A 27,747-nucleotide genomic window follows, 5' to 3' on the forward strand; every position below is an offset into this window, starting at 1 on the left:
CCTTTTATAAGTACTGATTTTTTCTTGCTACTTCTTACATATATTTATGTTTTGTTCTGCCATCTGACTGCCTGCTCCTCGAGACAGTAACTCTATTTTATATTTTAAGTGAATTTAACAAACAGCTTTTGAGAATGAATTATGAGCCAGGCCATATGCTGGATGCATTAGACAAGGAGATACAAAGCTATGGCATCTTACTAGAAGATTTACCCATATGCTTATCCCACATAGTGTCCAGGACCATGGTTCTCATACAGCAAGTGCTCAGTAAACACACATAGGAGAGAAAAGCTGAAATGAAATTAAGAATGATCTTCCATTCTGAATGATCTCCAAGTTGATTTAAGTTTGCATATATGCTGTTAATGCCACGCAGCTAATTGCATCTTCAGCTCATTGGTGCTTCTGGGTTGCACTCCATTGTGTAACACAGGGTTTTCTCAAGTTTAATCAGTTCACGTGCTATGCCTCCATGCTATGCCTCTGCTCATACATTCTGAACGTCATTTTGCTTTCTCTATGTGACTTCGACTGCATCATGCTTCTCCCCTCCCTTTTCCTTTATTTTCTCCTGGGGTTTTTTTTCTTTTTTTTTTTTTCTTTTTTTTTGCCACAGGAGAGGCATTTACCTAGAGAGAGCCACTGAACTTCCAGAAAGAATATAGCTAACAACAACAACAACAACAAAAAGACTTGTTGGTCCTGAGCTCTTTTCTTTTTTGACAGTCACAAAGGTTACTATCATGGCTATTATGGTCTGGATGGTATTCGTGAACACTAATTAATTAATTAAACTTAAGCTATTAAGGCCTCAGAGCTTAGATACCCAAGACCCATTGGCTCTCCCGGTTTGCAGTTGTGAAGACTCAAATTAACAGCCTTGTAATTATTGATCGAGTTCTTTTGCTTCAAACTACTGAACACAGGTTTGATTCTAGCATTCCACTGTGTGACTTCCAGGTACCATTATCACCAAATGTTTTAGGAGAGGATTTTTTTTTTCCTTTTACATTTCAGGAAAATAAAGGTTCTTTGGAAGAAATATATGAGGATCATTTTAAAGAATCCTAGTTTAATAAGCACACTTGTTAGTAAATCAGTGCATAGCGACAACAACTAACTTCTATAGTTTTAGTGGTTTGGGGCCGCATTGGGGGAAGAAAGTGTGTGTGTGTGTGTGTGTGTGTATGTGTGCATATATCCATGCACATACATACTCAAACTTACATGGGTATGTACACATTGCATACATACACACACATGCACAAACACACCCACGTGTATAGGTATATGGGGATGTGGAATTATCATATTTTGTGTATGGTATGACATATTCAACTTCAATATCCTCCTGCAATATTAACAATAATTATTTGTTGAGTGCTTACAATTGGCAGATTCTATAGTTAAGATTTTACAAGCACTATCTTAGTATATCCTGTCAGCAGCACCAAGACTTATTATTCCGCATTTTGCAAATGAGGAAACTGAGGCTCACAGTAGCTACGGTTAATTTACCTAAGACAAAATTCAATGCTTGGTCTTCCAGACAGCCTCTCAAATGATTTATATTCTTCTCTTCCCTGATCTGATTACTTGGTTGTGCTTTGACTGTCTCTCAGTTTCCCCTTGTCTCTCGATCTGGCTGTCCTTTGGCAACTTCTCAAAATCAACTGCAATCATGTCCTGAGCATCAATTTCTAGGAATTGAGAGTTGATGCTAGGGTGGGAAAGAAAGAAACGTGCAATTCAGTAGAATTGGCAGCATTTAAACAGAAACAGATACCTGCTGCATCACAGAACTTCAGATCCTAACGGTTGGAAAATGTCTGATACTCAAATACTTACTCCCTTTTCTTCTTTGCACTAAACATGCACAGGTGACAAAGGTCTATAGTGTCACTTGTGAGTATGACATCGGCAGAAAACCAAATCCATGGCGATAAGGCACATACAGTTTATTTGTGTTATTTGTAAGATAAAAAACACCTGGTGTTTTAATTGTGTTCTTTGTGGATATTTTATTAAGTCCCATGGCTCCTTCCTCAATATTTAAAGTAAGTTAATTTTACTTTGCCATTCATTTCAACTAACTTGTGAATTCCTTCCATGTGATTTCATCTATTTGTATAATATTGCAATGGGCACAATGGATTTTGCTATGTTTGTGTCATATATCTTAGATTGCAACCTGGAAACCCTATCAAACACAAGAGAGTTTGTCTGTCACAAGGAGTCAGAAACCATTTTGAAGATGCTCCCTTTTGTGAAGTATGGGACAATTTGAACCTTGACAAAGATAATAAGGGTGAAGGGATTGAAATACATCAAATATTTAAAAATCCCTGTATTTATAATAATACTAAGCATTGTACTGATCACCTTTGGAAGATGCTAGAGAAACCAACTTATGATTTTGAAAATAATAAAGGGAAATAATCGATTATGACTGATATTCCATGGTAATCTAATAGTAAATGAGGAAAGGATTTGTTTATGAAGTATTGCAGCTAACAGATGGAGAAGAATTAGAATATCAATATTTTGCAACTGTAACATATTAACAGAAGCAAAGTTCCTAATGTCCCTAAAAGAAAAATGACATGAAATAATATGCCTTCTGATTAGATTACACAATGCTTATTCAGTGATTTTGCTTAAATAAGTTGAATTTGCTTCCAAATTTGAGTTGCATACAAATCTAGGGGTCTTGTCAAAATGCAGATTCTGATTCAGTAGGGCTGGGATGTGGGGGGGATTCTGTGGGAGATGCTGGGGCTATGGGTCCAGGGACCACAGCTAGAGTGACAAAGCCTTATGTCTCATGACCATCACTGACCTAACTCACTCACTTCCCAGATGCTCTAACAGAGCATAACAGAGAGGATAAAAGCATTGACCCCAGAACCAAACTGCTGGGTTTAAATCCTGTCTCTACCAATTCTGTATGGCTTGAAGCAAATTATTTTTCTTCTCTGTGACACAGTTTTCTTATCTGTAAAATTAAGATAATAAAGTTAAGATCAAATGTGCTGATAGTCACAAGACACTTAGAACAACAAACTGATAGATAAATAGGTTTTTCTTCTTGCCTCCAGTCCTACCATCTATACTTTCATCAGAGTAATTTATCTAAAATGAAATCCGATCACGTCCCTTCCCAGTATGAACCCCCCACTCCTTTACAATGACAACTTTTACAAGGCAAAGCCATCTCTAATTCTCATCCTTGCCCCTCAAAGCTCAGTCCATGTGCCAACAACATTGCTAGCAAATGCAAGGGAGCTTGTTAAACATGCAGAATCTCAGGCCCCATCCCAAACTTAAAGAAGCACTACCTGAATTTTAACAAGATCCCCAGTGTTCTGAAGACACTGGAAAGTACTGCTTGAATTCAATCTTCCACCACGTCACATCCTGCATTTACTGTACCAGAAATATCCACTGATTCAGTTTCATGGAACACATCCCATTGTCTTTTCAACTCCATACCCTGTGTATGGTGTATTCTCTGCCTTCAATGCCCCCATCTTCTCTTCTTTTCTCCTGGGTCACTCCTGCTCAGCCTTTGAAATTAACACAGGAATCAGCTTCGCTAAGAAACGTTCCCTGTCCACCCCCACTAGGTTCCCTCCTCTAAGCTCTCCTGACACCTTCCTTTCTGTAGCCTACATTTTACAACACTATCTGTTTATTTTCTCCTACAGGTTATATTCTCTGCTATATATATATGTGTGTGTGTATATATATATATATATATATACACATATATATATATATTCATTCCAAGTTTATACATTTTATATATATAAACTCTAAGAGCTTAAGCAATTCTGTAAAAACTAAGTACCTTTGTTAAATGTTTTTGAATAAATGACATATCTTCTAGACAAATAATCAGTTGTTCTTGAAGAAAGTTAGTAAACAGAAATATTACTCTACCCCCCACTCCCTCACACATACCCCTTTTCTTATCAGCAGCTGTGACTTTCTTCAAGTCACTGAGTTACTACTTAAGAGAAACCAGATATGACTGCTGATTTCAGAATCTTAGAGAATGATCATTTTTTCTCACACCAGCCAGCATCGTGACAGGAAGCGATGGGAACAGCTAAGGAAAGAACACACTTGAGCAAAGTCTGGCTGCATTAGATTGTTGAACAGAAATATTGTGTCATCTCCATGAGTAGAGTGTTTTACATGCATTAATAGCATATTCAGACTAGTATTACCTCCATGTTACAACTGTGCAGTCCTTTCTCCTCCTCTATCCCACCAGCTGCTCTTTTCCATCAGCATGATAAACAGCAGACTAATTGGAGGAGAGGCAGGAAAACTATACCTGTCTTTCACTCCCAAAGTGGAAATGCCTGTTCTTAGTGGTGTCATAAGGCAATCTTGATTTTCCTTTCCTAGGCTCTTGAGCTGAGACAAATCTGAGTTCTGCTCATATTTTGGTGCCAGTTGAATGAATTAAATACATATAGAAAGTAAAATCATGAAATGAAACTCAAAGATTTCAGCTCAGACTACTTATCTATATCCCAGTCACAAAGGTAACTATAAACTGCTGAATGATAAAGGAGAACTCAAAACGATAGAATGAGAAAGTGATATCTGTGAAATCAAATGGAAGTAGAATTCTAGTCAAGGCAGGCCAATTGCCATCTTAAACCCTAGCAAGCAAGACTTATCTGGTTCTATTTATGTATCTGTTTCTATACTTCTCTTATAATGCACATTGATTTTTAAATAAAAAGGTTGCAAAGAAATGGAAAACAGTATTCAAAAAATTATGCACTAATAAGGAATGACCTGTAACATGGGTCAGAATAGTTACAAAATTGCTTAAATCTATGCATTTCTGAGATCAGTAAAGAGGACCCCCTTTAGTCATAAGCAAGAAACTAATTAAAAAATGTCTCTCTGATGTTAAGTCTGAATTTGTGAATAAAGAAAGCTAGTGCTGAAATATGAACTGTTCTTTGACATATACTGTTATTCATATTATAAAAACTACATACATTTACCATGCATGTCCCTACTTATAAAATCCTCTTAGAGGAGGACCTGGGTGGCTCAGTCAGTTAAGCGTCTGACTTCAGCTCAGGTCATGATCTCGATCTTACAGTCTGTGAGTTCGAGCCCTGCTTTGGGCTCTGTGCTGACAGCTCAGAGCCTGGAGCCTGCTTCAGATTCTGTGTCTCCTTCTCTCTCTGCTCCTCCCCCACTCACACTCTGTCTCTCTCTAAAAATGAATAAACATTAAATTTTTAAAAATAAAATAAAATCTGGGGCACCTGGGTGGCTCGGTCGGTTAAGCGTCCGACTTCGGCTCAGGTCATGATCTCACGGTCCATGAGTTCGAGCCCCAAGTTGGGCTCTGTGCTGACAGCTCAGAGCCTGGAGCCTGTTTCAGAATCTGTGTCTCCCTCTCTCTCTGCCCCTCCCCTGTTCATGCTCTCTCTCTGTCTCAAAAATAAATAAACGTTAAAAAAAAATTAAAATAAAATAATAAAATAAAATAAAATAAAGTCCTCTTGGATTATGATAACATGTACAGATTAAGTACCTCAATGTCCACGTTTTTCATTTTCTAAATCGTTAAAATTCCAGGTCTTCCCTTTTTTCTGGTTTGAATTCTTTAAGTAACCTAAGAGTAATTTATACTTTTTCTAGTGTCTAAACCTGTTACTTCCAGATTACTTAGTCCATAATTAGACACTTGCTTCAACTTTTTCCATTTTGATAAGTATACATATTTCTATAACCAGGTATGTTGATATTTTCTGGGCATGTTCACTGTTATTTTCTATTCATCTTAAACATTTTACTTAAGGACAGGTTCTGTAGTTAAGCTCTGTCCAAGGCTTTGGCAAAGAGCACTTCAAAAATATGTTTTAAAAGTTTTTCTGCTTCATCAAATCTGGTGTAGGAGTCATCTGCCTGTCTCTTAATCACTCCTGGGAAGAGAAGAAATGTTTTCACAATAAGCTATTCAGGAAATTCAGCTCATGAGATCTAATTAAAATAATAACCTGACATGCATGTTCTTCTTGGATTAGTGTCTTATGAATCAGTTGTTCACGACTTTCCAGAGACAAATCAAATCAGAGCACAACTGTTAATTAGAATGAGAAACTGGCTAATTCATAATCAGAGAGTTGTTGACTTAAAAACATAAATGTCAAATGTCAACTGCAATGACTCACTAAAACATAAGGTAACATTAGCTCCTGAAATATTAGAAAGAATATTTTGCTATCATATAATAAAAATAATAAAGAAGGAGGAGGAGGGGGAGGAGGAGGAGGAGAGGAAGAGGGAGAAGAAGAGGAAGAAGAAGAAGAAAGAGAAGAAGAAGAAGAAGGGGAAGGAGAAGACGGGGAAGGAGAAGGAGAAGGGGAGGAGAAAGGGGGTGAGGAGGAGGACGACGACCACAAAGAGGAGGAGGAGAAAAGAAGAGGAAAAAGAAAAGAAGGAGGAGGTGGAAGAAAAGGTCACATTATAAATTAAAGTAAATGATATTCACAACGATATATTTCCATGTCCTTATGTAAAAACTCTCACCAAACTATATGACAAATGAGCCTTAGAAAAGCTATAGGACTTGCCCAGTGACACACAGTGAGAAAGTGAGAGAGTGGCAGAATCAGGAATAGACCTCATGGTTGCTGACATCATTATCTGATATTTCAATATCAGTTTCTCTATACACACTTATAAGGCATATATCTAGATAACTAAAAGGTTGTTGGCAGTAAGGCTATTATAATAAATTTTCACTTTATTTTCTGCATATCAAATGTCTACAATGTAATTTCTTCTATGGAATGCACACTTTGGGGGAAAGTTGTGTGTTTTGGCATCAAACCATATCTTAGATCGAAATATCAGCACTACTGCTTACTGAACAGGGAAGTCTTTAATATTCTTAAATCTCAGTATCTTTGGCTGTTAAAAAAGAAATACCAACTTCCATATATTTTTTGAATGTTGAATGAGATATGTGCATATTGTTACTGAAGAAACTATTTTTGAATCTTATTGGTTGAAGATATTCTGCATTAGCTTTGCTACTTTCTTGTCTTTACTTTCTTACTACAGATGTACTGGCTAATGCTTTTAGCATTGGTTAGATCATGGTGTAATAAATGTTATGGGTTGAGTTCTTGCAGCTGGTTTTTACTTCAATAGCCAGTCCATCAATAACACATACCAATGCGAACTGTAAAGTGTAAATACAGGATTTTCAACAATTACTCATGTTGTCTTGAATGAGAAAAGGCAATCAACAAAGTCAATGCTAAGATGGCACTAAAGTTAGAGTTTTCTAGCAAGGAATTTAAAGCAGCCATCACAAGGATATTTCAATTAAAAATTATAAACATGTTTAAAATATATTTTAAAAGTAGAAAGCCTAAGTGAGAAATTGAAAATATAAAGAAAACCAAATGGAAATTTTATAAATGACAAGGACAAAATCCAAGATCAAACATCCATTGGATGGGCTCAACAGCAAAATGGAGAACATAGAAGAAAAAATCATTGCATTTGAATTAGAACAACAGAGATAACCCTTTGTGGCTTACAAAATAAAAATAGACAAAATAGACAAAATAGACATAAAAAATTAAACAGAATTTTAGGGGCATGTGGGTTTATAACAAAAGATCTGGCTTTTTTTTTTTTTGTCATCAGCATCCCAGAAAGAGAAAGAAGATAGAACAGAGAAAGTGTCTGTAAAATTAATGGCCAGAAATATTCCAAATTTGTTAAAAGACACAAACCTACTGATTCATGAAGCTGAAAGAAAAACAGGATAAACCCAAAGAAAGGTGTTCCAAGGCACATCATTATCAAGCTTCTGAAAACTAAAGACAAAGAAAAAATCTTGAAAGTAATTGGAAAAATTTGACATCTTATCTGTAGGGAAAAAAAACAATTCAATTGGCAGTGGAATCTCATCGTGGCAGTGGAGGCCAAAAAGGAACAGAACAAAATTTTTCAAGTGCTAAAAGAGAAGAATTATCAACCCCAATTCTATATCTTGGCAAATTCCCACCTTCAGGAATGAAAGAGAATAAAGGCCTTCTCAAATGAAGGAAACTAGAAAATTTGTAAGCAACAGACTAATCTAAAAGAATGGTAAGTTAAGTTTTGAAACCAAAAAGAAATGATAAAAAAGAAATCTTAGGATATCAGGAAGGAATAAAGAACAATGGAAAGAACAGAAACATAGTTAAATAAATAGGCTCTTATAATGTAACATTTAGAGCAACTACTAAAAATATATACTAACAGGTATACCCCAAAATACTATAGATAAGTCAAAATAGAATTTTCTATTCTATTTTCTATTCACTGCCCTGACAGTGCAGAGCCTGCTGGAAATTCTCCTTCTGCTCTCTCTCTGGCCCTCCCCTACTTGTTGTGCATGCTCTCTCACTCTCTTTCTCTCTTTTTCTCTCAAAGTAAATAAATAAATACTTAAAAAATAAAAATAAAGGGATAGCCTGAGCATTATCTTTGTGGTGATAGAATAATTATATAGCATGATTGGAGTGGTAGTTACATGACTCTACACATGTAATAAAAGGACATAGTGCTATACACATATATTTTACCAGTGTCAACTTCCTGGTTTTAATATTACACATTTAATTATATAAAATGTAACTATTAGGGGATCTGGACCAACAGTAAATGGGACCTCTTAAATATTCTTGGCTAATATCTCTGGATCTATAATTATTTTGAAATAAAAAGTATTTAAAAAGAAAAAAGTGCAAAAAATTAGAAAAGAAAAACATGTAAATATTTTTATTTCAAGGAACCTAGAGAAAGGATCACATAGCACAGTGGTGCTGGGAAAAGCAATGAAAGTTCAAGATCAACAGAGAGAAAAATTATTGGTTGGAAAGAGACCTGTTGTGAGTTGTGAAGAAAGACAATTATAGTTACAACAAAAATTATATTTAAAAACCTGTAAAGAGAAATGCATTCTGCATATCTGCATTTGTGTGTGTGTGTGTGTGTGTGTGTGTGTGTGTGTGTCAGGCTGTAGCAAAGAGCCAAATGGAAAGAATATAGTGACTAATTTTTAAAGAAAGATAAAAATTAATTTCTGTTTTTGAAGTTTTATTTTTATATAGGAGGATAAACTGAAATTTATCAACTGAATGACCTATTCACCTCCTGAGAATAAACATCTTCTTGAAGGGCTTTGAAAATATTTTATGATCCATATCAAAGAGCTCAGGACAATTAAGAGAATTTTTGTAGTATCTCTTGGTTTATCCCTTGTGATAACTAAATCTGTAATATAGCCTACATCTAAAAGATACTTGGCCTTTGAATTTCAATTTCCATCTATCTTCACTTTGCCTTGGCAATTAAATATCCTTATAACACTGAGATCACTTTATTGGTGGTAAAAAATAGTGGAGATATAGAAGAAGCTCAAGGGTCATAGTAATTTTCTGCTTGCATAAAGATCTATTATAACAAGTGAGCTGAATTAAGGAAATAACTATAGCATTACTTCAATGTATTTCAGAACCTAGTTTGCCTTCATAAATAAGAGAGATTTGTTGTCATTCTACTGAGATAATTTCAAAAAAAAAACACTCTTGGAAAAAACAGAATATCCCTTCAAAGGAAAAAATATATATATAATCACTACCCATATGACAGTAGCTTTCGCTATATAATGTAAAAAAAGAAACTACAAGAACAGAGTTTCTACCATAGAAGTTAGGCATATCAAATAAACCTAGACCCAACCCAGGTCAAAAGAGACAGATGGACAATAAGTGAAATTACTGAGTTACAGATGTCAATTTAGTGATGAGAAATAAAGGTTAAAAAAATGATGTGAGAGGAGAGAATAGCAATACCCTTTTGAAGTATACAAAATAGAAACCATGGCTATTTTGAGGCATGATTTTATGCTTGAACTCTCAATTAAAAATTGTAGATTCATCTAGACTTCTGGCTTTATCCTGAATCACATCTCCACAGGAAGGCAGACACAAATAAGTGGAAAGATATTCTGTGTTCATAGATTGGGAGAATTAATATTGTTAAAATATCCATACTACAAATCAATCTATGAATTTAATGCAATCCCTATCAAAATCCCAAAGGCATTTTTTAACAGAAATATTTTTGAAATCCCAAATTTCACATGGAACCAGAAAAGACTCTACATAGGCAATGCAATTTTCAGCAAGAATAGAAAAGCTGGAGGCACCACACTTACTGATTTCGAAATATATTACAAGGCTAAGAAATCAAAACAGTATGGTACTGGCATAAAATTAAACAGACCCATGGAACAGAATAAAGACCCCAAAAATAAACCTACACATACACAGTCAACTGATCTTCAACAAGGGTGCCAAGAATGCACAATAGGGAAAGGTTATCTCTTCAATAACATGGTGTTGGGAAAACTGGATATCTACATCCAAAAGAATAAAATGGGGCACTTGTACTTTATCATACACAAAAATTTACTCAAAATGGATTAAAGATTTGAACATAAAATCTGAAACTGTAAGACTCCTAGAAGAAAACATGGGGGGAGAATTTCTTTAAATGATTTCTTGGATGTGGGACAAAAAGCACAGGGAATTAAAGCAGAAATAGATTAACTGGGACTATGTCAAATTAAAAAGCTGCACATCAAAGGCAACCTATGAATAGGAGAACATATTTGTAAACCATATACATGACGAGGGGTTAATTTCCAAAATATATAAAAATTCCTGAAATTCAATAGCAAGAAAAACAAATAACTCCATTAAAAAATGGGCAAAGGACTTGAACAGACATTTGTCCAAAGAAGATATATGGATAGCCAACATGTATATGAAAATCTGTTCAATATTTCTAATTATGAGAGAAATGCAAATCAGAACAAGACACCACCTCACAAATGTCCAGTGGCTGTTATAAAAAAAAAGAAAAGGTGACAAATAGTGCAAGGTTTTGAAGAAATTGGAACTCTTGAATACCTATTGGTAGAAAAGTAAAATGGTGCTACGACTATGGAAAACAGTATGGAGTTTCCTTTAAAAATTAAGAAGAGAACTACCATATGATCCCGGGCACCTGGGTGGCTCAGTTGGTTAGGCATCCCACTTTGGTTAATGTCATGATCTCACAGTTCGTGAGCCCCGCGTCGGGCTCTGTGCTGACAGCTCAGAGCCTGGAGCCTGCTTCGGATTCTGTGTCTCCCTCTCTCTCTGCCCCTCCCCTGACGGCACTCTATCTCTCTCTCTCAAAAATAAACATTAAAAAAAATTGAAATTAAAAGAACTACCATATGATCCAGCAGTTCCACTTTTGGATATGTATCCAAAATAATTGAAAGCATGATCTCAAATAGATATTTTCATTCTTGTGTTCATTGCAGCATTGGCCATTCACAATGGGCCAATGTATGGAAACACCACAAATGTTCATCAACAGATGAATGGATTAAAAAAAAATGGCATACAGATAAATGGAATATCATTCAGCCTTAAAACGAAGGAAATCCTACTACTTTCTACACACGAATGGACCTGGAAGACATTATGCTAAGTGAAATAAGCCAGTATTAGAAGGACAAATACTGCATGATTCCTCTTATATGAGGCAACTGAAATAGTTGGAGCTATAGAGCAGATAATACAATGATGGTTACCAGGGGGGATAGAGAGAGGGATATGGGGAACTGTTTTTCCATGAGTATAAAGTTACTCATACAAAGTAAGTTCTAAAGATCTGTTGTACAACATAGTACCTATAGTGGACAATAAGGTATTATGCACTTTAAAGTTTGTTAAGATGTTAGATCTTCTTTTAAGTGATCTGAACACATACACACCCAAAAGGGGGAGAGGACGTAAGGAATCTTCTGGAGGTGATAGATATATCTATTACCTGGATTGTCACTATAGTAACACTATTTATTGCATACATATGCCCCAAATCACCAAATTGTATACGTTATGTGCAGTTTTTTATGTACTAATCATAACTTAATAAAACTGAAAAAATTCTTTAAATTACAAGGACCCATTATAGCATTAGAAAGATGAGTGATATCACAAAAATATATTCTTAAGTATTTCACGGACTCAGGAAATAGCAATAATTTATTTTAAACAACAAAATACTATGAATACAGGCTGGTAATTTTGGGGATGCATTGGCTTTTATATTTATATTGCAAATTTTTTGAGAGTAGGAACTCTATGTACATCTTTGCACAGGTAACTTAGTACTTTGTACCTGTGGAGTCAGTCATCTGTTCAATCTGATTTTATTTATACTAAAATGTGTGCATTTAGATATTAGTTAATATTTTTGCTGTTGTTCCTTTGTAAAAAAGAAATAGGCTGTTTAAGTATAACACTTCTATGTAAAATCATGGACAGTGAAAATATTGAAGAATGTCACCAACTTTAAGGTAAGTCAACAGCAAATTCTTCTTTTATTTTTTCACTTCAAGTCTTAATTTAAATTCCAGTTAGCTAACATATACCGTAATATTAGTTTTGGGTGTAGAATTTGGTGCTTCATCACTTACATACAACACCCAGTGCCAGCATCAAATTATTTTCATCATATATACATATATATTCCTGTTTTATTTTATTTTTAAACTTTTAGCCAAAAAAGGAAAAAAATTAAGCTACTAGGCAACATTTTTCAAATTCAACTTCCATTGCTATGCATACATGATTTATCATGAATTCAGACTGATCTCAAGTAGTCTTAATTTTTTATTTTTTTTAAGTTTATTTATTTATTTTTAGAGAGAGAGAGTGACCGCAATGGGGGAGAGGCAGAGAGAAAGAGGGAGAGAGAGAAAATCCCAAGCAGGGCTCGAACTCATGAACTGTAAGAACCTGAACCAAAGGTGGATGCCTAACCAACTGAGCCACCCAGGTGACCTGAGGATTTTTAAAAATTTTTAACTGCAGGTAATCTGGTTTTCTTCTAGAATGTATATGTTTTTTTAAGATGTTAATTTATTTTGACAGAGAGAGAGCACATGTGTGCACAGTGGGGCGGGGAGTGGGATGGGGGCAAAGAAAGAGAGGGATAGAGAGAATCCCAAGCACGTTCCACACTCAGCATGGAGCCTGGTGTGTGGCTCCATGCCATGACCCTGGGATCATAATCTCGGCCTAAATCAAGAGTCAGATGTTCAACTGACTGAGCCACCCAGGTCCCCTTGTACATAATTCTTAATGTTCAAGAATCCTGAATGTTTAATATTTTTATTGCTATTGTAAACGATGTTTTTCTTTACCATTATGTTCTTCAAATGGTTTTTGTGTGTGTGTATGAAGACTATTGACTTTTATATTGTAGTTTTATATCCTGGTACTTCACTGAATTTTTTTTTATTGTTTAAGCTAGTTTCATCATTAATTATTTGGAGCTTTCTGGGTGTACATTCATATCATCTGAAAATAGAGATACTTTAACTCTTTACCCATTGCTATGCTTTAATTGACTTCACTTATTTAACTGTATTGACTGATAATGATAACACCATGTTGAACAATAAAGAAAAAAAACTGGTATCCTTGCCATGCTCCCTATCTTGTGAAAGTGTTGTCCAGTAGCAAAAGAATTCCTGTCAATTTTTGCCCATTTTTCTCCCACGGAAGCTATTCATTTCAAAAATTCTCCTTCGAATCAATACGTTGTTTTAAGTCTCTTTTTACAGACGATGCTCTAATCTGCCAGGGCATTCTTTTTATATTTTCAGACTTACGGTATCCTTATACCTTTTGGAAATGGTTTTAGATCAATGTTAGGCTAGCAACTCTTCTTCGTCTTTCATCAGTTTTTCGTGGCCTGTCTTTTCTTGCCATGAAGTCATGGGGTAGGAAGGTACTTAAGAGATCAGTTTAGTGATTTGGTGTTTTCTATTGCTTTACTGATACTTAAATTGAAGTTAGTGTTCTCTATTTTCATGTTTTGCTGCAGGCATGGTTTTGTGTGGCTTTATTTTTGTTCCTTGTTTTTCTCCATGGTTTTTGAAGTGAATGTTGTGAGAATCTTATCTCAGCAGCTGCCATTGCTTTTAGCTACATGAATATTCTGAAAGGTACTTTTTTGTTCTACTTTGCTGTATACGATCAAATTGACCTTCAAAATTCTAGTATCTATTCACATTCCCACCAACTATGTAAAAGATCAGTCTCACTAGAATTTCTCATCCTAAAAAATGAAAATTGGTAGCCTATTTTTGTTTTAATCTGCCTTTCCATAAACACTAGTTATGTAATTGGAATTAATATGCACCTCAGAATTTTGCATCTCTTCTGTGAATTATCTGTTTAGACTTTACCATTATTCTCTTGGATTCTTTCCTTCTTTTCTTTCTTTCTTTCTTTCTTTCCTTTTCTTATTATTTTCTTTTTAAAGAAGTACATTGGATAATAACAATTAATTCTGTTCATGAATACTGCAGATGCATTCTCATTTAAAATATATTTACCCCCAAAATTAGAAATAACTGCAGAGTTCAGTATCTCAGTCTTCTTTCTTCAGATATTTTATACCTTGCTTACAATACCTCCCCTAACCTAACCTAATAAAAATATTTCCTATTATGTTCTTCTATTAATAACTTTTTTATTTATTGTCACTTTAACTCATCTGGAGTTTATATCTTATTATAGTACAAAGCATATACAACTTAATATTTTTCTTCTATCCAAAGATTAGAGAAATACCCAACTATTTCTTCACCTGTATATATCCTACAGTAATAGATAAGTAATGTCCATTTGGGGAAAATATCATATGATGAACACTGTATGAACAAGTTATATATTAAATAAATCTATTCAGTCAAGTCCTTATAGTTTAAAACTATGGTCACATAATTAATGATTGCAAGGAAGTCATTATATGTCCCATTTCTGGCACCACAGTAATCTTAAATGATATAAAAAAGATTAAAATAATTTAAAAAGAATTTGAATAGGTTTTGAAATTAAATTAAATTTGTTTTATTATATTTCAAATCTTTGAAAATAGTGACAGTATTTAAAATTGTGATCAATATTTAGTAAATTTCTCAGTTAGTTTATTCATTAACTAATCATGTTAAATAAAGTCAAATTTAGAACCTCATGATCCAACCACAGTAAAGCAGCCTCCCATCCAAGAAACCAGAGTTTATGTGTCTCATTGTTTTGTTATAAAAAATTATCTCCATATGATCTACTTCTTGAGGCATTGCCACGCTTTTGTATAAACTATTACATAATGTAATTTTTTAGAAGGAACCAATGATTTCAAAACTTTTCCCTCATAGTTTGAAACACAGATTTCTACGTTATGAGAATTCAAGATGAAAAAGGGAAATCGGCTTACCATTTCTAAAAATTATCAATTAGAAAATAAATAAATAAATAAATAGGACACACAGAGTGTTAGTAATAACAAATTTGTTTATAAATCCATTTTTTTCTGGATAAACAAATTTTCAAATAAAGCAGATAATAAATCATGTTCTTTACAATGGCAATTTTTTTTAATTCTCATTCTATAATTTCTTCCAATAACAGAATCCCTGGTAATTTAACAATGTAAATCCTAGGCTGCCAAAATATAGCAGCTGAAAGTAAATATTACAAATAATCTGTCTTTTCCTCACTTAACTGAATCTCATGGTTTTGCTTTTTCTCTTTTTTGTTCTGAACCTAGGAAAGTCTGTCACTTCTTTCCCAGAATAACAGGTTAAATGATTTCATTTAAAACTAATTGCCAATATCATTGCCCTTCTCTCTTCATTAGAAATATTCCCTGAAAAATCACAGCTAGTAGTGCATTCTAAGTAGCTCTTTTTTTTGCCAAAACTTAAGAAATAAACCAGCTTGAATAAGGGAGAATGTGAAACTTACTATAAATTAATACTTAATATTCTTTATGGTTGTAAGAAAATGTAATTTTAGGGAAAGAAAATATACCTACAGTTTAATTCGATGAGAGTTGCTTTGAAAAAATATCATGTAATAACTTTTTGAATCTGAATTCATTCTGATTCCATTATAGATAAATTCCCATTGTACATTTATTATACATTTGGAGGGTCCAGAAATGTCACCTCAAAATAATAAACCAATTTCTATAATTTCAGAAATGGATGTCTACATAGTTCAATATTGTTCAGCAATTTCCTAGAGAGACAAATTTCCAGGTCTCGATGGGCTATTCCTGTATTCATGCTGGAAAACAGGGAGGGTGACCTTGGAAGTTCAGGAGTAGGGCTCTGAGAGACAGATGAGACCTAATCAGTTAAAAGCCACCTATAACAGGTGCCTGCTGTTATGTCCCACTGGCACTAGCCACATATGCTATAACTTGAATCCAAACTAACACAAGTGAATGGAGAGATGCTGTCTTGGAATTAAGAAATGGTGGTGGTGAAGAGGCAGATCTATGCAGGTTATTCAAAGGACATGTGTTTTTCTATTTTGCTTCTGTCTGTTCTTTCTTGCACTTGGAAATCTAAGGTGGCCAGTCATTGGTGCAAAGCTCAAATGAGCTTTATATGTATGTCTGTGTGCCTGAACACAAAGGATCCTAAGCACAGACATTTACATTTTTTTTTCCTTTTTAGGTTTTGAATAATTTATTCTAACTTTGGTTGTGGCTCTGGATAAATTTAGAAAAATAACAGTGTTCCTTGGCTTAGTTTTTGGATTTTCTTTCATCTGCCCACATCACCACCACCCTTGCTGTGTTTATTGTAACTGATCTGAATACATTTCTTAGGACCCTTTCTGCTCTCCCCTCCATCAGAAGTAAATTATCTGCCCCCTCATAATTATCTAGATAAGGTAATAAGCCAGTTTGAATGAAGGTATAAACTGCTGAATAACCAAGGGAGCAAAACAGTAAACATTTATTATTATTGGCAAATGAGAGATTACTCTGTTACCTGGCCCAGATTTCACATGTATGTCCATGATATTATATTTTAATAAAAAATGATAGACAATTATGTTGAAATGGTAAAACATCTCTCTCAATGGGATTTCTCTTACCTAGCTAGTAATTAGAATCACAGGGAGAGTTTTACAAACATAAATAAGTCCCCCAACACTTATCAAGTCATATCTGTGATTTTTTAAAGCCACAGATATGATTCTGATGCATACACAGGATTAATAACCAGTGTGCCAGACTCTTGCCTAAGAAAGTGTGGTCCTAAACCAGCAGCATCAGCAACACCTAAAAATTTGTTAGAATTTCAGAATCACAGACTCTAGCCCAGAACTCCTGAATCAGAATGTGCCTTTTCACAAGATCTATAGTGATTTGTAAGTACTTAAAGTTTGAGAAACACTGGGGTATAATCAGCTACAATAGGCAGGGTTTTAAAAAATACATTAAAAAATAAAAATAAAATAAAATAAATAATAAATCTTTTAAAAATCAAAGAGGGCTGGGGCCCATGGGTGGTTCAGTCGAGTGTCAAACTTTTTTTTTCTTTAATATTTATTCATTTTTTAGAGACAGAGACAAAGCATGAGTGGGGAGGGGCAGAGAGAGAGGGAGACACAGAATCTGAAGCAGGCTCCAGGTTCTGAGCTGTCAGCACAGAGCCCAACAGAGGGCTCGAATGCAGGAACCTTGAGATCATGACCTGAGCCAAAGTCAGATGTTCAACCGAGCTACCCAGGCACCCTGAGCATCCAACTCTTAATTGCAGCTCAGGTCATAATCCCAGGGTCATGGGATTGAGCCCCCGAGTTGAGCTCTCTGCTGAGTATTCAACCTGCTTAAGATTCTCTCTCTTTCTCCCTCTGCCCCTTTCCTCTGTTTGCACGTTCTCTCTCTCTCTCTCTCTCTCTCTCTCTCTCAAGTTAAAAAAATAAAATAAAATAAAACATAACATAAAAATCAAAGAGGATTGGAAGCTGGAATAAAGGAACAATCTAGAGCAAGTAAGGTCAGAATAGGGCATGTGCATAGTCACTGGCCAGTTAGAAGGATTTACAGTGCCTGACTCTGACCATCATCTTCTCTTTACTTCTTTTCCGTTGGCTTTGGGGCTGTGCTGCAAGATGGTCAGAATCACCCTATCTATCCCATCTTTATTTGCCCTTCCCCTGACTTGTAGAGTTTCTATGCTGGCCCCCTAATGGAAAGGCTTCAGGTAATAGAAATAACGCTTGAAGTGAGCGTTTCATAGAGTCCATACAGGTCAGGACTTGATTGGCTAGAAAAGTAGATTATCTCATAAATAATATATATGAGAAATCATTTTATAGCTAGACTTAATGGAGTAAGCAGCTTTGACTTAAAACAAACAGATAGTCCTAAAAATATAACTACACTCTGAACTCTTACAATGGCAATTGAATCACCCTACCTCCATTCTGAGTAAGTTCTAAATGAAGGTCTTTTCTCAATAGTCTGTTCTCCCAAATGAGGGAGTTTCAGTGGCATATCCTCACATGAGTAAACATATTCCATTGAACTAATCACCTCATTTAAAGAACTCATCTACCTGAAGAGAGAGGGGCCATTTGATTGACAGTTTCAAGTTACTTTTTGAACTTTTCTATGTTCACCCAAGTTTAAGCTTCAAAAAGTTTTCTTGAATATGCAATGTTGACTAAGTCGCACAGGAATACAGAAAATTAAAGTATTGACACATTAGTATGTGTGGCACATCGTACTATTAAATATTTATTGAGTACTAACAAGTGCTAACTCTACAAAACATAGAGTTGGATTCTGCTGCTTCCCAGGACAGTACTAAAGACAATGCAAAACAGTAGCACCTGTGATAGCACACTCCATTCCAGCTCATAAGACCCACAAATTTAAAATAAAATGCATCATTTGGATCAGGGCATCTTTAGGCAATTGATTTAGCCTCTCTGGGGGTTTATGTTCATACATGAAGATTATTTCTTTACAATCACCTCCTTTAACTGTACACTGTATATTCCTGAAAATAATCAAGTAATCAAAGATTGTGTTTCCTAATCCTGGAATAATTTCCAATCTCTCTCTAGATCTTAAATATTTTTTGTTGTCTTGAGGACACCTTCTCAGAAAAACTCTCTATGACATAGCAAAACTGTTCCATGCTCATCATGCCAGGAATCTTTATTTAATTCTTTTTTTTTTTTTTTTAATTTTTTTTTTCAACGTTTATTTATTTTTGGGAGAGAGAGAGACAGAGCATGAACGGGGGAGGGGCAGAGAGAGAGGGAGACACAGAATCAGAAACAGGCTCCAGGCTCTGAGCCATCAGCCCAGAGCCCGACGCGGGGCTCGAACTCACGGACCGCGAGATCGTGACCTGGCTGAAGTCGGACGCTTAACCGACTGCGCCACCCAGGCGCCCCAAGGAATCTTTATTTAATTCTAAATTAAGGCGTAATACTACTACTGAGATAGACATAACTTTGCAAGGTGCTACTTTGTTGTTTGTTTGTTTTTCAACCCTCTTCTAGAAGTCCAATCAAGAATAAATGATACAAGGTAAGGTGGCTTTGTAATAAGTCTCATACTTCTGTAGCTATTTTCATGGTTTAAAAATAACTACAACAGTACTAACCATGAAAGTTGTATTAAAACGAAACATTTGCTTTTCCAAACAAACAAGAACTTCCCTTCTGGGCTGACTGGTCCATCTGTACCTTCTCTGTGGAATCCCATCTGTCTGCCAGTCTTGGTGTTTGCCAACACTCATTAAGAATATGATGAATCAATTGATTTCATTTGCTGTGACTCTACATGGTGGTGTCTCATTTTGGAACATGGCTGGGCCTGGAGACAGTATATTTCACAAGAAGGTGGACAGGTGTGAGGAAATCAGGGTGAGCCTTGCAAGGTTTGAAAAGAATAATGAGGGTTGGGAATGCACCCCTTAAATTCAACCATCTGCTGAAATGCATACATGATTAAATAAACCAGATTGCCATTCATTCATTCATTCATCATTCATTTAGTAATCCATTTAGCAAAACCATACTCAGTGTCCTGGGTACTGAAAATACTCATAACTACTCTTTTGAGGAACTTAAGATCTAGTGAGGAATCATATTAAACTTCAATATTCTTTTTAAAAACTAAAATTCTCCATATTTCCTAATCTTCTGGAGTGCATTTATTCATTCACTAATATGAATCCATGTTACTTGTGCATGGGTATTTAGGACAATATCTTTCTGATAGACTTTAGTGCTTGTGAATGAAATAAAATTCTTGCTGTTTGTTTTTCAGGATGGAAGACTGGGGAGGAGATCAAAAGAGAAAAATCACTTCACATCATGGCTGACATAGAAAGAAATTAAGACAGTTAGCAACATCTTCCAGTGGACTTACTTTCATCTTTAAATCTGCTGCTGCTATCAGAATGCTGGGCGCTGCCTTAGTCACAGTGTTAATTACTTTCCATAATGCTTTCCAATTCCCTTTGATTAGTTCAATTCTTCTACACCCTTCACAGACCAGCTTCAACTAATACTCTCTCCATAAACATTTCATTGGGTCCTGCCGTCTGCATTGTTTTCTACTTCTTTTGTTCCTCAACCTGTGGCCACACTACATGAGAGGTTAGTAGAAATATAAAAATTAAACTAGGCTACATATCCATTTATAGTAGAATGCATAAACTAATCATAGTATATTTATAAAACAAAGTAAATATGGGGGCACCTGGTGGCTCAGTTGCTTAAGCGTCATGATCTCCCAGTTCGTGGGTTTGAGCCCTGTGTGGAGCTCTGTGCTGACAGTTCAGAGTCTGGAACCTGCTTCAGATTCCGTGTCTCTCTCTCCCTCTGCCCCTGGCCTGCTCTTTCTCTCTCTCTCTGTCTCTCAAAAATGAATAAATGTTTAAAAAATTATCTTAAATGAATAAAATTTAAAAAAGAGTAAATGTAAGTGTTAACAAATATAAATCTCAGTAACATAATATTGAGTAAAGAGTCAAGTCCCCAAAATGTATGCAGTATGGTTATAAAACTTACAAATAAAATTAAATAAAAATTTTAGGACTACATACATTTGTTATTGTTGTGGTTTGAATTGTTCCCCCCAAAGTTTCTTTTTTTTTTTTTTAATTTTTTTTTCAACATTTATTTATTTTTTTTGGGACAGAGAGAGACAGAGCATGAACGGGGGAGGGGCAGAGAGAGAGGGAGACACAGAATCAGAAACAGGCTCCAGGCTCTGAGCCATCAGCCCAGAGCCTGACGCGGGGCTCGAACTCACGGACTGCGATATCGTGACCTGGCTGAAGTCGGACGCTTAACCGACTGCGCCACCCAGGTGCCCCCCCCCCCCCAAAGTTTCTATGTCAAAGTCCTAACCCCTGGTTCTTCAGAATATGACCTAATTTGGAAATGGTTATTGAAGATGTAATTAGTTAAGATGAGGTCATACCAGAGTAGGGTGGACCCCTAATCCAGTATGACTGGTGTCCTTTTATTATGAAAGAGAAATTTGGACATGCACACAGGGAAAATTTCATGTGAACATGAAGGCAGAGATCAGGGTGACATGTCTACATGCCCAGGAGTGGCAAAGATTCCAACAAACCACCAGAAGCCAGGGGAGAGCCGTACAACAGATTCTTTCTCACAGCCCTCTAAAGAATCAACCCTGCTGGCATCTTGTTCTAAGATCTCTAGCCTCCAGGGCTATGAGACAATACATTTCTGTCCCTTAAGCCAACCATTTCATGGTGCTTTTTACAACATAATGTATATGAATTATATATATATAAATAAAAATATATACATATATATAAGTATATATGTATATAAATATACATAAATATATAAACATATATAAATAAAAATATATGTATGTGTGTGTGTATATATATATATATATGTGCACAGTCCCCAGCTTGCAATGGTTCAGTGTAATGATTTTTCAGCTTTAATGATGGTGTGAAAGCAATATGCATTCAATGGAAACTATACTTCAGATTTTGAATTTTGAATTTTGAATTTTTCTGGGACTAGTAGTATGCAATCCAGTACGTTGTTGTGATGCTGGGCAGTGGCAGCGAGCCACAGCTGTCAGTCAGCCATGTGATCATGAGGTAAGCAAGTGATAGGCTACAACCATTCTGCTCTTCACGTTAAGTACAGTAGTCAGGGGCGCCTGGGTGGCGCAGTCGGTTAAGCGTCCGACTTCAGCCAGGTCACGATCTCGCGGTCCGGGAGTTCGAGCCCCGCGTCAGGCTCTGGGCTGATGGCTCAGAGCCTGGAGCCAGTTTCCGATTCTGTGTCTCCCTCTCTCTCTGCCCCTCCCCCGTTCATGCTCTGTCTCTCTCTGTCCCAAAAATAAATTAACGTTGGAAAAAAAAAAAAAAATTAAAAAAAAAAAAAAGAGTAAGGGCTTTAGCAACTGAATACAAGCTCTTCCTTAAAAAAAAAAAAAAAAAGTACAGTAGTCAATAAATTACATGAGATAGTCAATACTTTATCACAAAGTAGGCTTTGTATTCGGCTATTTTGCCCAACTGTAGGCTAATGTGTGTTCTGAGAATGGTTAAGGGAGGCTAGACTAAGCTATGATGTTTAGTAGGTTAGGTATATTCAATGCATTTTTGACATGGTATTTTTTTTAATTATGATAGGTTTGTTGGAATGTAACTACATTGTAAGTTGAGGAATAATAGTTCTTTAATTCAATTTGATTATGGGTAACAAATTATTTATAATTGATTTTGAAACACTTGTGATACTATGGAAAATTTTTGCTTTAAACCAGAAGAGAAAAAGTTGAAAAGTAATATGGATGTCTCTGTATTTGAAAACTAATTATACCTATCTCAAAGAGTTGTTTTCATGGTTAAATTAGTTAATGTAAGTAAAATACTCAAAAAGTACCTGAAATACAGTAAATATCAATTAATATTATATATGACAACCATAATGATCATTGTATCAGAATAGAAAAAAACACAAAATATTTTTTATCATCCGCTAAATTCATAATTAATTCCATAATATCATATAATATTCAAATATACTTGCTTGTGAAAGAATATCCTTTGAGTCTACATTTTTTATAAGCAGACCCTTTCAAGCAGGATCTTGTGTCCTTTTAAATGCCTCAACACTCTCTGAGCACTTCTTTGCTTTTGGCACAAAAAAGGTTTTCCAGAATCACCTACCTTCAAGGTACACACTTGGAATCAATGATCTCTCCATGAAGCTCTGGTTTGTTTTTTTGGGAAAAGCACTTAGAAACCATGATATAGGGACCAAATTTGCCCATTGCCGCTGGAATATCATTACTTTAAGGTTGTTTCTATAGACAGAGTTCTGATTGATTTGCATCTCCAACCAAGTAGCGGGTATTAGACTTAACTTCTGCCTTAAACAACTATAAAACTGGACAATGTATATGACATAACTGCTTTTAAGCTTTGGACAACAAAAAGCATTCATTTGTGATTCTGTACGACAAGGGAAACGCCTGAAGTGTGCTTTCTGCCCAAGGGCGCTTTGCAAATCACAACAGGGATGTGAAACCCAGAGAGCAGAATTTTTCTGGCCAGAGGAAGCAAAGCCTAGTGCCTGCCAAAAGAGAATGGATGAATCTTCATATTAATATAATGAAACTCTACAGAGTAAAAATGAATGAACTTCTGATACAGATAATATAGGTATCTCTCAGTGGCATCAAACTGAAAATAAGCCAGACATAAAAGAACACATATGCGTGATTCAATTCATCTGAAGATCTTGAACAGACAACCTTAAATTATGGTTATTGAAATCAGGATGATGGTTGCCTATGTTGAGGGAAAATTGAACAGTAAGATGCACAAGGAAATAAGGAAGATCTTCACATTTCCCACTAAAAGAATTACATATTGATAAGGACAAAATGAAAGCAAAAATAAAATCCTGAGTTCATGCTGAAATCTCTAATTCAAATCTAATGATTTAGACTTTGTTTCTAATTTTTCTTTTCCATCATATTTTCTACAATGAAAACCTTAGTTTCCTAAATCACAAATACATAAATTCATTTTCTTTATTCTCCAAACAGAATATGGTTTGAAAATTACTAGTTTCATTGACAACAATGAACTTACTAAGTTGAGTTCACTATTTTATTGACATTATTAAAGGATTTTGATCAGACTGCAGGATAAGCAATTTACTTGAATTAGTAGTTGGGCTATTTTGCATTTTTCTTCTAAACTTTAATGTTAGCAATTTGTAAAAAGTTAGCTGCATTTATTTCTATTCAGTTTATCTTTTCTTATTTAATGTTGTTCTTTTAATATGTGACACATTTACATTTAAAGTCGACTTGTAACAGTGTGTACTCAGAGATGTCACTCCTGTCCCTCTCTTCTCTAAACTACATCCCCAACTACTGTCTTTATTAGACTCTTTTCATCTTGTTCCAACTTATCTTTGTTGTGTTTCTTTTTCAAAACATTTTTAACATATTGATAAATAATTACATGTTTCAGACAAGGTATACTCTCACAACATCCTATATTTCATTTAACAATTTCTTTTGGAATTTATATTGGATTGGTTTATACAGATCTTCCCCATCGTTTTCTTTTTTTTTCTTTTTCTTTTTTTTTTTTTTTACACTTATTTATTTTTGAGAGACAGAGAGAGAGCGTGAGCAGGGGAGAGGCAGAGAGAGAAGGAGACAGAATCCGAAGCAGTCTCCGGGCTCTGAGCTGTCAGCACAGACCCGGGAGATTATGACCTGAGGGGAACTGAGACGCTTAACTAAGACACCCAGGCGCCCCCCACCCCCCATCTTTTTCTTTTCTTCCAGCTGATTGCAATTTACTGGGTGGATGTGCCATCATTTAATCAACCAGTCTCCTCTAGATGGTCATTTAGGTTGTTTCAATATTTGCTAAGAAAAATCATGCTATAGGGGTGCCTGGGTGGCTCAGTCAGTTAAGCATCCGACTTCCACTCAGGTCATGATCTGGTGGTTTGTGAGTTTGAGCCCCAAGTCGGGGTATGTGCTGACAGCTCAGAGCCTGGAGCCTGCTTTGGAGGCTGTGTTTCCCTCTCTCTCTGCCCCTCTCCTGCTTTCTGTCTGTCTTCTCTCTCGAAAATAAACATTAAAAAAACATTAAAAAACCATGCTATAATAACTATCCTTATGGATATATTATTTTGTACTTGATTATATTATCAGGAAAATTCCTTAAAATGGGATATCGATTGTAAAAGTAAATACATAACTAATTTGGTTAGATATTTTAAAATTCCTTCCACAAGGAGCCGCACCAGTCTGTGCTCCTATCTGCAAGGTATGAGAATGCCCATTTCCTCAACAAAATACAAGGTATTTAATTTCCCCACATCCAGATTATAAGGGGAGTTTTTTTTTCATATTTTATTCCAGCACTTGTACATTTTTATTTCTGATTCATTTAGAGTTTATTCTGATGTTTGGTGTAAGGAAAAGATCTAGATTTTTATTTTTTAAAATGGTTATCATGTTGTCTTAACACCATCAAATGCAAATTCTATCATTTTGTTATTTATTTTAGCTACAAACTTTGTCATGTATCAATTTCCATATGTACTAGAGCTTATTTCTAGGCTTTTTATTCTATACCATTGGTTCATGTGCCCCAAACACACTACTTTACTTACAATCACTTGATAGAGGGCTTTACTCTCTCTGGTGGAGGTATTTGTCTCCAACCCCATCATTACTCTTCTTTCTTAAGACTTTCCTAGCTTTTCTTGATTTTTGTTTAATGTTTACTTATTTAAAAGAGAAAAAGAGAGTGCGCAAGTGGGAGAGGGGCAGTGAGAGGGGGAGAAAGAGAATTCCAAGCAGGCTTCATGCTGTTAGCGCACAGCCTAATGCGGGGCTCAATGCCACGTGGGATCATGACCTGAGCCCAAATCAAGAATTGGGTGCTTAACCAACAAGCCACCCAGGCCCAGTGTTAATCCCCATATGATGTTTAATCCCCATATGATGTTTAATCCCCATATGAATTTTAGAATCAACTTACCCATTTCCATTAAAAGTGACTGACATTTTACTGATTTATTTATATATTAACTTGGGAGAATTGGCATCTTTATGATATTGAGTGGAACTGTTCAAAAAAAAAAGTATATCTTTACATTTGTTGAAAACCATTTGTGTGCTTTTTGGAAGCATTTTAAGATTTTTCTCATACATATTTTGCATATTTATTCCAATATATTTTATATGTTTTGTTGTTATTATAAATGGTTTTCCTGTTATATTTTCTAAATGGTTATTATTTGTATATGACCAAAAGGTTTGCATATTAACATCCTACTAAATTATTGATTTTTTATTGTGTTTTTATCATACAATTTCCATATATATAACCATGCCATCTATAAAAAGTAGTTTTCTAAACTATCTTCTTCTTTTTCAGTTCTTACATTGTCATAGTTTTATCTTGTCCAGTTTCATTGGTTAATTCTAATAATATAGTGCTTATTAACTGGGTGTGATTTCATTTCCCAAGGAAATTTGCAAATGTCTGGAGACTTTTTTTTATTATTAAATGTTTATTTATCTGAGAGAGAGAGAGAGAGAGAGAGAAAACACAAGGAGGGGGAGGGGCAGAGACAGAAGGGGCAGAGAATACGAAGCAGGCTCAGCACTGACAGCAGTGAGCCTGATGTGGGACTCAAACTCACAAACCATGAAATCATGACCTGAGCCAAAGTTTGACACTTAACTGACTGAGCCACTCAGGTGCCCCTGTCTGGAGATGTTTTGATTGTAGGGTGCTGGTGCTACTGGCATCTCACGGGTAGAGGCCAGGACTGCTATTAAACATCCTACAATGCCCAAGAAAGCCCTCACAACGAGGAATCATCCAGCCAAAATGTCAATATCATAAGTTGAGAATTTCTGGTCTAATATAATATTAAACAGTAGCGAAAATATTAAACATTCCTATCTTGTCCCTGACTCCATGAGAATGCCTCTTGTGTTTCCCCATTAAGTAAAATTCTGACTTCATTGGTGCTGCTGTTATTGTTGCTTTAGAAAGATTTTCTCTTTTTTCCCCTATTCTCTGGAAGAAGAGAAGTATCATTTGGGATTATCTGGAAATTGAAAGTTTAGTAGAATTTCCCAGTGAGACCCTCTGGGCCCATTTGAACCCAATGCTATTATCTCTTGGAAATGTCATCTCTGGAAAGTAAAATTATAGGGTAACCATTGAGAACAACTTAAGACTTTCAACATTTAAAAATAATTTTAAGTAAAAAACTGTGACCTGGAGTTTTACGAGCCCATTAATCAAAGGATATGTGTAGGCATGTGTTATGCATTATATCTATTATGTATATATACGGTTTAACCCTACATAGGGTTTAGAACCCTACAGATCTAATATAGCCAATGGATACATAGGTGGATAGGCCTGTGTCTTCTGTGATTCACGGATACTAGGAGAGTTTTCTTGTTTGCAATAATGCCTAACTAAACTGTTCATTTTACGCCTGAAATGTAACCCAGGAAACCCAAGTGTCCCTAGTATCTTTACATGTCAGAGAATTACCTGTTTACAATCACCAAGCATTGTCAGTGTCATTATTCAGCCCAACTAGGCAAAGTCTAATCTTTTCACCAAGTATTTCTGAGAATCCTCAGGATGTCTACTTATATAAAACTGTTGTTCTGAAGATTACACATATTTTTGAAGATCAAAGTGTTTAAACCTCATGAGTCTGTTTC

This window comes from Prionailurus viverrinus, chromosome C1 (assembly GCF_022837055.1).
Source record: "Prionailurus viverrinus isolate Anna chromosome C1, UM_Priviv_1.0, whole genome shotgun sequence".
Lineage (NCBI taxonomy): Eukaryota > Metazoa > Chordata > Mammalia > Carnivora > Felidae > Prionailurus > Prionailurus viverrinus.